This window comes from Stegodyphus dumicola, chromosome 3 (assembly GCF_044657685.1).
Source record: "Stegodyphus dumicola isolate Sdum_Otavi_A_Nest chromosome 3, ASM4465768v1".
Lineage (NCBI taxonomy): Eukaryota > Metazoa > Arthropoda > Arachnida > Araneae > Eresidae > Stegodyphus > Stegodyphus dumicola.
In genome coordinates, this window is record NC_140770.1 from 29,185,085 (window position 1) to 29,193,481 (window position 8,397).

Consider the following 8,397-nt stretch of genomic DNA (forward strand, 5'->3'; position numbering starts at 1 on the left):
ACATTAGTTGTGTGCCTTCCTTTCTTGCCATCAGCAGTACCCAGATGTATTGTATATAAAGCCCACTCCTATATCTAGCTCTGAAGTCCATACCTGGCCTTTATTTTCACAATTGTTGGTTGTACTCATACACTTCCAATTATAGGAGTGTTTTAAATGATGAAATTATTCATGTTTTGCCAATGTCAGATTTTTAAAAAATTAATTTTCAGCAAATAATGAAATCTGACTTTCTGTGTGGTCTCCCAGTTTCTGTAAGTTTGGGAAAGTTTTATACTCTTTTTAACTAAGCGTAAAGATTTGAATTTAGGAAGTGCAGAAGAATTTGCTAACAGGCCACATGAGGAATATCCACATCAGATTTTTATAATGCTGTATTGGTACAGAATGTTTGATTACTGGTAGTATCATTAAGGTAGCAAAGTAGTTTCACCACTATGTTGAGTTAAAGCTAATTTTCTTCCTATAGAAAGTTTTTCAGCTGTAGTTAAATAAAACCAATCAGACTGGAAGTTAGACAAGCAAGCATTTGTTTTGAGGCAGAAAAAGACTTTTCTTTGGTATTTATAATCCTCGCATAAAGCTTTTTATATTAAATGCATTTCTTTTTATTTGAATATATAATGTCCATTTTAATAAATGGTAAGGAAAACATCTGAAAATAGCATGAGGTGCTTAGAAAATTTTTTAAAAAAAATTGTTCAAATGCAGTTTTTAAATATTATGACTCGTAGAGATACAAAGATTTGTTTCAAGTAATTAAAATCCATATTATAGTTCTAACTATATTCTTGTTGGTTTTCCTGGTTTCCATGTATGTAATGTGAATAGGCACTACTTTTCTGTATACAGTCTTTCACCCTTTATGCAGACAGTTTTCGCCAGCTTTTACATATTCCAATAAATTAACCAAGTATTTGGTAGAAACAGAAGAGAGTTGTGTTATATGAACTGTATAAGGTAATTAAGAAATGAGTTTTATTCTTGAAATTATAAGAAGGTGAACAGATGTTAAATCTGGAAGTAATAAAAGGGGTATGACGATGATAGTAATTAACAAAATGAATTGGTCAACTGGCCTAAAATTTGGTAGATTTTTAAATTGATTGTTATGTATTAAATTACTGTACACAAAGGAAAGATTATGGTACAAATATTCAATATTAATTACTTTCTCAAACTTGGAAATTCCGAATTTAAGAAAGTGATACTCATAATTTTTGTTGTGTACTATATTCATCGTATGGACAGGTAACTTTCATGCACATTGAAGATTAATGCACACAGTTAATTTTTATTAATACAAGAGAGCACAAATTTTGAGGAATTGTTGAAAGAGTAACCCATTAAAAATGTTTAAATGTATTTTGAAAAATATTTTCTGTTACTAAACAAACCATAATGGAATTAGGTGATAATTTTCTAAATGCTTTTTCTGAAAATAGAAACGTCTGTTAGACCAAGAAGTTGGAAAATACCAAACAGTTGTTTTAGACAGAGATGAATAAGAACTGTTGTAACTTTTTGGACTGGAATATTCTAGATAAAAGGAGAATAAAAGCAGAAATGCCTAATATAGACAAAACTGATAAAATTTGTTTTAATGATAACTCATTGATATTTTAATGCCTATTTAAGTTATGCTTATATTTGTTACTCAATGTGTGCAACTTAAAGTTATATTTGCTTCTGTCGATTTTAATTTAGAAACTCTGTATCTGTTTTTATACAGCTTGATTAAATATTTGTGATAACTTTTTTTAAGTATTGTGGTTTACATACAGAGCATCTGAAAAAATTGGGTTCTGGTTTCATGGATGTAGTTACTGTAAACATTTGTTTCCAGTTATAAATTAATTTGGAGAATTTTGTATAAAGAATAGTCATCCTGTATATGGTAACGATTTTGTAAAATGTAGTTTCCTTTAGGAGACTTTAGCAAGTTAAATATAATGTTTTAATTGGGATCTTGTAGTAAGTATTGGTGCCAGTAAAACTTTGTAGTTTTGTTTTTATATTGCACACATAACATTTATTAGTGATCCATAGCATAGCAGATCCTTCAATATGTTAAAGCATCACATAATGAAATGAAATTTTTTTAATTAACTCATGAATATATTATTAATTGGGTATTATATTCAAAGAGGATAATTTTTATCGCAATCCTCTTTCTTTTTAAAATTATTTCTATGCCTATGAATTTAAAAATTGGTGTATTAAATAATGCTTCAAATTTGACTATTTTTCTGAGCATAAATTTACCATTTTAGGATTTTGTTCTCTTTTTCTCCCTTAGGGAAGGGCAGGAGAATTGGTCTAATACAAATCTTGACAAATGTGAACTGGGCCTAAAATTTCTGCACATGCTGTTTATAATTGTAGCCTTTTTTATAATCAATATCTTTTAGCTGTTAGCTTGAATTGGCTTGTTTGAAGTCCAATTCTAGAAATTTACAGCTGCTGAAAATCTGACTTTTCCTGTATGTGTGGCAGAATTAGGTATCATAAAATATTCTTATTTAATTATTGAGTTTATAACAAGTTTGAAATAAATTTACTTGAAAAAGGTGATACAGAGCCAGCTTTTTTTAAAATTTTGATAATACAGTAAGACCCCGCTTAACGCTGTTTTGTTTAGCGCTGTTTCGGTTTAGCGCTCTTTTATTTCAACCCGGGGATTCTCCGAAATTGTGTGCAGCGCTAGGTTTCCAAATTTTATATCCGAAACAGTGTAGTTGTGTTTCTTGCTTGGTGGACGCATTTTTATCATTTGAAACATTTGTTGACATTATTGTAAGTTTAAATTTGAATAATACTATAACGATTAATACAGTGACAAATATTATGATCTTTAGTTTTTATCATGGGTGATAATAAAAAACAAGAAAAGAAAGCAACCAGAAAAAGCATTTCACTGGAAACTCAAATGCAAGTGATTAGAAGATTAGATTCTGGTGAACGTCAATCTCAAATTAATGCTGCATTGATTTTGGCAACTTCAACAATAAGGACAATTCTTAAGAATAAAGAAAAAATACTGTCATCAGCAACTGCAACTACGTCAAGCATTGGTCTGAATTGATTTTATCCATATTCTGCATAGTTATCGAGGACCTTAATATCAGGATTCGTATGGTCCTTAAAAGACCTTAAATTTTTTGGAATCTATATTTGGTCTTTAAAAGTCCTTAATTTTGGCCAAAATCAGCAGAAGGTCCTTAATTTTAATCATCTGAAATTTCTGTCTGTTTTTATGACTGCCATTTTGAGTGTGAATTAGCATTTTGGAGGAATATTTTTGGCGATTCACTGACACATATGGTTATCTTTTGAATGGGTTATAATTTCTATTCTAATATAAATGATGGGATACTCGAATTTCTGAGCAAGAAGTGAAACATAAGCATTTCGAAATTCATTTTTTCTAATAAAGAAATCTTAAACAGCTTTTGGGGATATGAATTCCTGTATTAAATGGTTCTAAATTTGGCGATTTTGAGATCAGTTTCTATAGAAAATTTTTAACTCTGAGATCTGAGAATTTTTCAATGATTTTTTTTAATACATCATATCATTGCTAAATTTCATTAAAATGATGGTAATATATTGAAATTATAATGAACAATGATGAAGTAAAACAATTAAGTTTTACTTCTTTTAATGAAGTAAAACATCTCTATTTTTTGCTGTTATATTATAGTTTCATTTTGGCAACTTATTATACAATATTATGAATCTGAAAAATAAGGCATAATGCTATAAAGCATAATTTGCGATCATTAGTTTTTACATATTTCTCGAATCTTCTAGAACCGTGAATCTATAATCTTGCCTTCAAATCCTTCTAAACTTTCCAAGCTGCAGTGTCTGAAATACTAGAGAAAAATTATCCCTACCAATTCTGTAACAGCAAAAAGGCAGGAATATTTTGAAAAAAAAGGGGGGGAAAGTGTAAAATTAATTTTATAGAGAAAAACTGAAGCTGTTGTAACTTAGCTCTTAGCAAGAGGAAAATTAGTGATGCAGTTAAATAAAAATATCTTCTTTTTAATTTTTCATAGTAAGCGTTTTTCCCGTCTCAGAATGTGCATCAGTTTTCTCTATAAAATTAATTTTACACTTCCCCCCCTTTTTTTTTTCCAAAATATTCCTGCCTTTTTGCTGTTACAGAATTGGTAGGGATAATTTTTCTCTAGTATTTTAGACATTGCAGCTTGGAAAGTTTAGAAGGATTTGAAGGCAAGATTATAGACCCACCGTTCTAGAAGATACGAGAAATATGTGACAAAATGAAAAATGTCTCCAAGGTATCAACATGTAATGGATGTATTTTACAGAAAGTTTGCGATGAATTTTTTGCATTTTTAGAACGTCTGGAAGAACAATGAAAACATAATATTTGAATGTTTTACTTTTGATACTAGAATCTTTTTTCTAACATGTTTATCCTCCCTTTATTTTCTCTACTTCTTACTAGACACAAGTGTGGAAAATATCAAAACTACTTCTAATCTTATCACATGGCCAGACATTATAGAAAGGGATTTTTTTATTAATAAAGAAACAAAAGATTCATCTAATATGTCTTATTGCATCAACACATAGCTTGCACTAGGCATTTCCCACCTTATGCAATCTCTGTGGATCCTAAATTCTGCTGCCTAGTGCCTTTCTAAATTCTGCTTCCAATGCCTGCTCTAAATTCTAAAAGTTTTGCTATTTCTAGATTTTGTTGTTTGGTGTATCACTAAGTTCTACAAATTCTGCCACGTAAGCTTTGTAAGCGGGCTTTACCATATATATTTCATATTTCTTCTGAATGTTCATATTACTAAAGAAATAAAATTAGCCACTTCTTCTATACATTCTAAATGCATTTATTGTTTTTTAGAATAATGGAAATCCTTAGTTAGTTCTAAAATGAAAAGGAAACTTGTTGAAGAAAGAAACTGAATACATAAAGAAAATTACTCTTCAAAGATATGTGCAGTTGTTAATATGTAATTTACCTATTATTTATGATTTCAGTTTATGATTCAGTCGAGGGTTTGGGACTATTTAACTTTTACCAGATCAAGTAAACCCTCATAGGTACCTTGTGGAGAGGTTGACAAGTTAAAAGATAAGCACGCAGAAACTAGCGAGAGCATTGGTTTGCATATTGAGACAAATCTCTAATTGTTAGAAAAGATGCTTAAAGAGAAGGAAATCGATATAAACTAGCCAAAATGTTTGGGAAGGCTTCATATTAAAATGAAGGATTGTTGAGTGTTATTGTTACAAAACGTAAATACTTTGTAGCTTTTAATGTGTATCCTAATATCATTTAAGAATCAATGTCATAAATTAACATAATTTAAACTGTGAAAATTTATTAGCTTTTGATTTTAATAGGCTTTTTTAACAAATATTGTTAAAAAATAAAATTTAATTGTGACCATGTAAATCCATTATGACTAAGGTTATCTAATTGCCTAATTTAATTATTTATAACTAACTGCTTACCCTTAAAAATTATGTCTACATATTAAAGCAAGCTATTGCCTTTCATTAACACTCGCTATGGTCACAAGATAAAAAACACAAAAATGTAAAAATTGAAGTAAAACTTATTCTTTGCATTTAGTGAAACTTAAAAATAATAACAAAACAACTTATTATCTCTGGTACTTTAATTGCTTATTAGAACATTGAAGTATGTTAACTGGACTACAACCCCTTGGAACTCTACACAAAGTGATGACACTAACTGCATCAAACAGAGCCTGACTAACTTCCAACACTTCTCAATTGTGTCTACATCAGGCCTTTCAAGTCCTAATGAGCAGGTCTGTCTCTAGACAAGCAACAGCGGTGACAACCTTCGGTCTTTTGTTATGAGTCATGCTGATTATGATCTTACTTGTCATTTTAACCTATGCCTTTGACATAAAATCTACCTGCTATTTACTAAACCTCTAGACTAAGTATGTGACAAAATGAGACCTAAAAAAAATCAACATAAAGCTAACTATTAGTAAAACGTAAATGTCACTTATCTTTCAAATATGTCCAACTATTATAAGTGTAAAATATTTAATGCTACTTGATAAATTTCATGCAGTTTATTTTATTCTCAAACGTATTAATAATTATGTTAATTCATGTTTAGTAATAATGCATACTACTTGGGGATCTATTATATTTTTAGAATGGTATTACAAAAGTGAAAATCAGGCATAGAATAATATTTTTAATTGAATTTATTCAGTTCCCATTTCCTCATAGGTTCTTAATTTTTTCATTAATGGTCTTTAAAAGTACTTAATTTCCATGTGCAGAAATGTGTACGAACCCTGAATATGCATGTGAAGTTGAATATGCACATAAGTCTCGAGTGAGGAAGATTAAATCCAAGATTCTAAATAATAATAATACTTTAATACTTAAAATAAATTATTATTTTTTTTATTAAAATAAATTTTTATTTAATTCTTATTATTCTTAAAATAAATTTTTATTAATTTTATTTTTATAAAATTTTTATTAATAAATAATATTTATTAAATTTTTATTAAGTGCCAATGGCCTGTTTGTTAAATATACATGGCTACTAGCCAAAAGCTCTCAGTTTGAATTTAACTGCAGCCACAGCTTTTATTATTATAATATTTATTTATTTATTTATTTATTTTTTAATGTTTTGACAGAAATTTTTGTTCGTAAAAGTATTCAAAAGTGTAAATTTGAAGATTATAAAAATTAATACACTGAGTATACTATTCATTCATGTATTCAGTAATTCTCTCTCGGCAACTTAAGTCATCAGCTCGAACAACTACCCAGATGCTTTGGCATTTTCATCTTTTTGACGGGTTTCACTCATTGCTTATGCTTATTTTGAATTTTAATATTCTATTCCAAATTCAATCAAATGTCAAAGGTTAAATCATTGTTTTTAACTTATATTGTACAATATTAAAAAATATCCAAATTTTCGAGTAGGGGTAGGGCCTTCAGCCCAGGCACCTTCTACCGTGAAACTATAAAAATTTATGTATAAAAGGCAGTTTTCCATTTTTCATTCTTATATTTTTATATCAATATATTTACTATTAATAGTTAATATTCATCACAGTTTAAATTTTCTTCAAAATGCTTCTAAACAATTTCCAAGGATAAGTGCATTATCATTAACCTTTATAAAAAAGGTGCAATGTTAGATAGGGGCTTGCATTATTCTCTGTTATATTCGTATACATGCATTATATTTAAAAATTTAAATTGAAATAGGTCATATATATTCAAGTTGCTAGTATTTTATAATGTGAATAGTTTTATGGGGGGATATAAGTTAGAGAAAAATAAAATTTGCTTTTATGATAAATCTTTTAAAGTTATATATATATATGTGATATGTGATATTTTTAATCAATTCATAGATAAAGTTTCTTTAAAGATAACATCTCAAAATTAAAAACATTAATAGAAGGGTGGTGATTTAATTGGTGTAAAAGTATCATAATTAAAAACTGAAGATTCTGTATAAGCAGCCAGGACATCTGTGTTTGCTGCAAAAGAATAAGTATGAATATTCAGTTTTGCTTATAAATATGTTAATTTTTAATCTTGTACATGATTATGCAGAATTTGAGCAAAATCGCTATAAATTTCAAGTATCAAGTCGTATCTCATATTGTCTCTTCTGTGTATAGAAGTTAATTGTTAATGATCAGAGCTTGTGCTAAGGCTTTAGCCACCTGGTGAATCTCTGAATTCTAAGAATTTTGCTGCTCAGTGCCATTGCACTGATTGTCAGCCCTGCAAATGATATAGTATATTGTGCAGAAAAAAACAACACATTAGAAGTAACATTTTAGGTGGATTTATTTTGACTGTTTTATTTTTATTTTTTTTTTAATTATTTCATACTAACTAGCTAAATGATTGAATTATTTCTTCGTAACGTCTTCCTGTTAACTGCCTATTCATTCGAGTTTCAATATAGAATAGCTGCTTCATAAATTGAAAATATGTTCTTTAAAGCTTATAATTAACCACCTTATTGTATAGCATGTAGGAAGCTGCAAAAAAGTAATATATGTTATATATATATATTAATATATGTTAATGCAAAAAATATGTAAATAAAATAAGTAAATATGTAAAAAGTAAATATGTAATGTATGCAAAAAAGTAATATATGTTATATATATATATTAATATATGTTAGTAATATATGTTATATATATATATATAAAGTAAATATATGTTATATAACTGCCTATTCATTCATTTGAGTTTCAATATAGAATAGCTGCTTCATAAATTGAAAATATGTTATTTAAAGCTTATAATTAACCACCTTATTTTATAGCATGTAGGAAGCTGCAAAAAAGCTTCCTGCACAGAAAA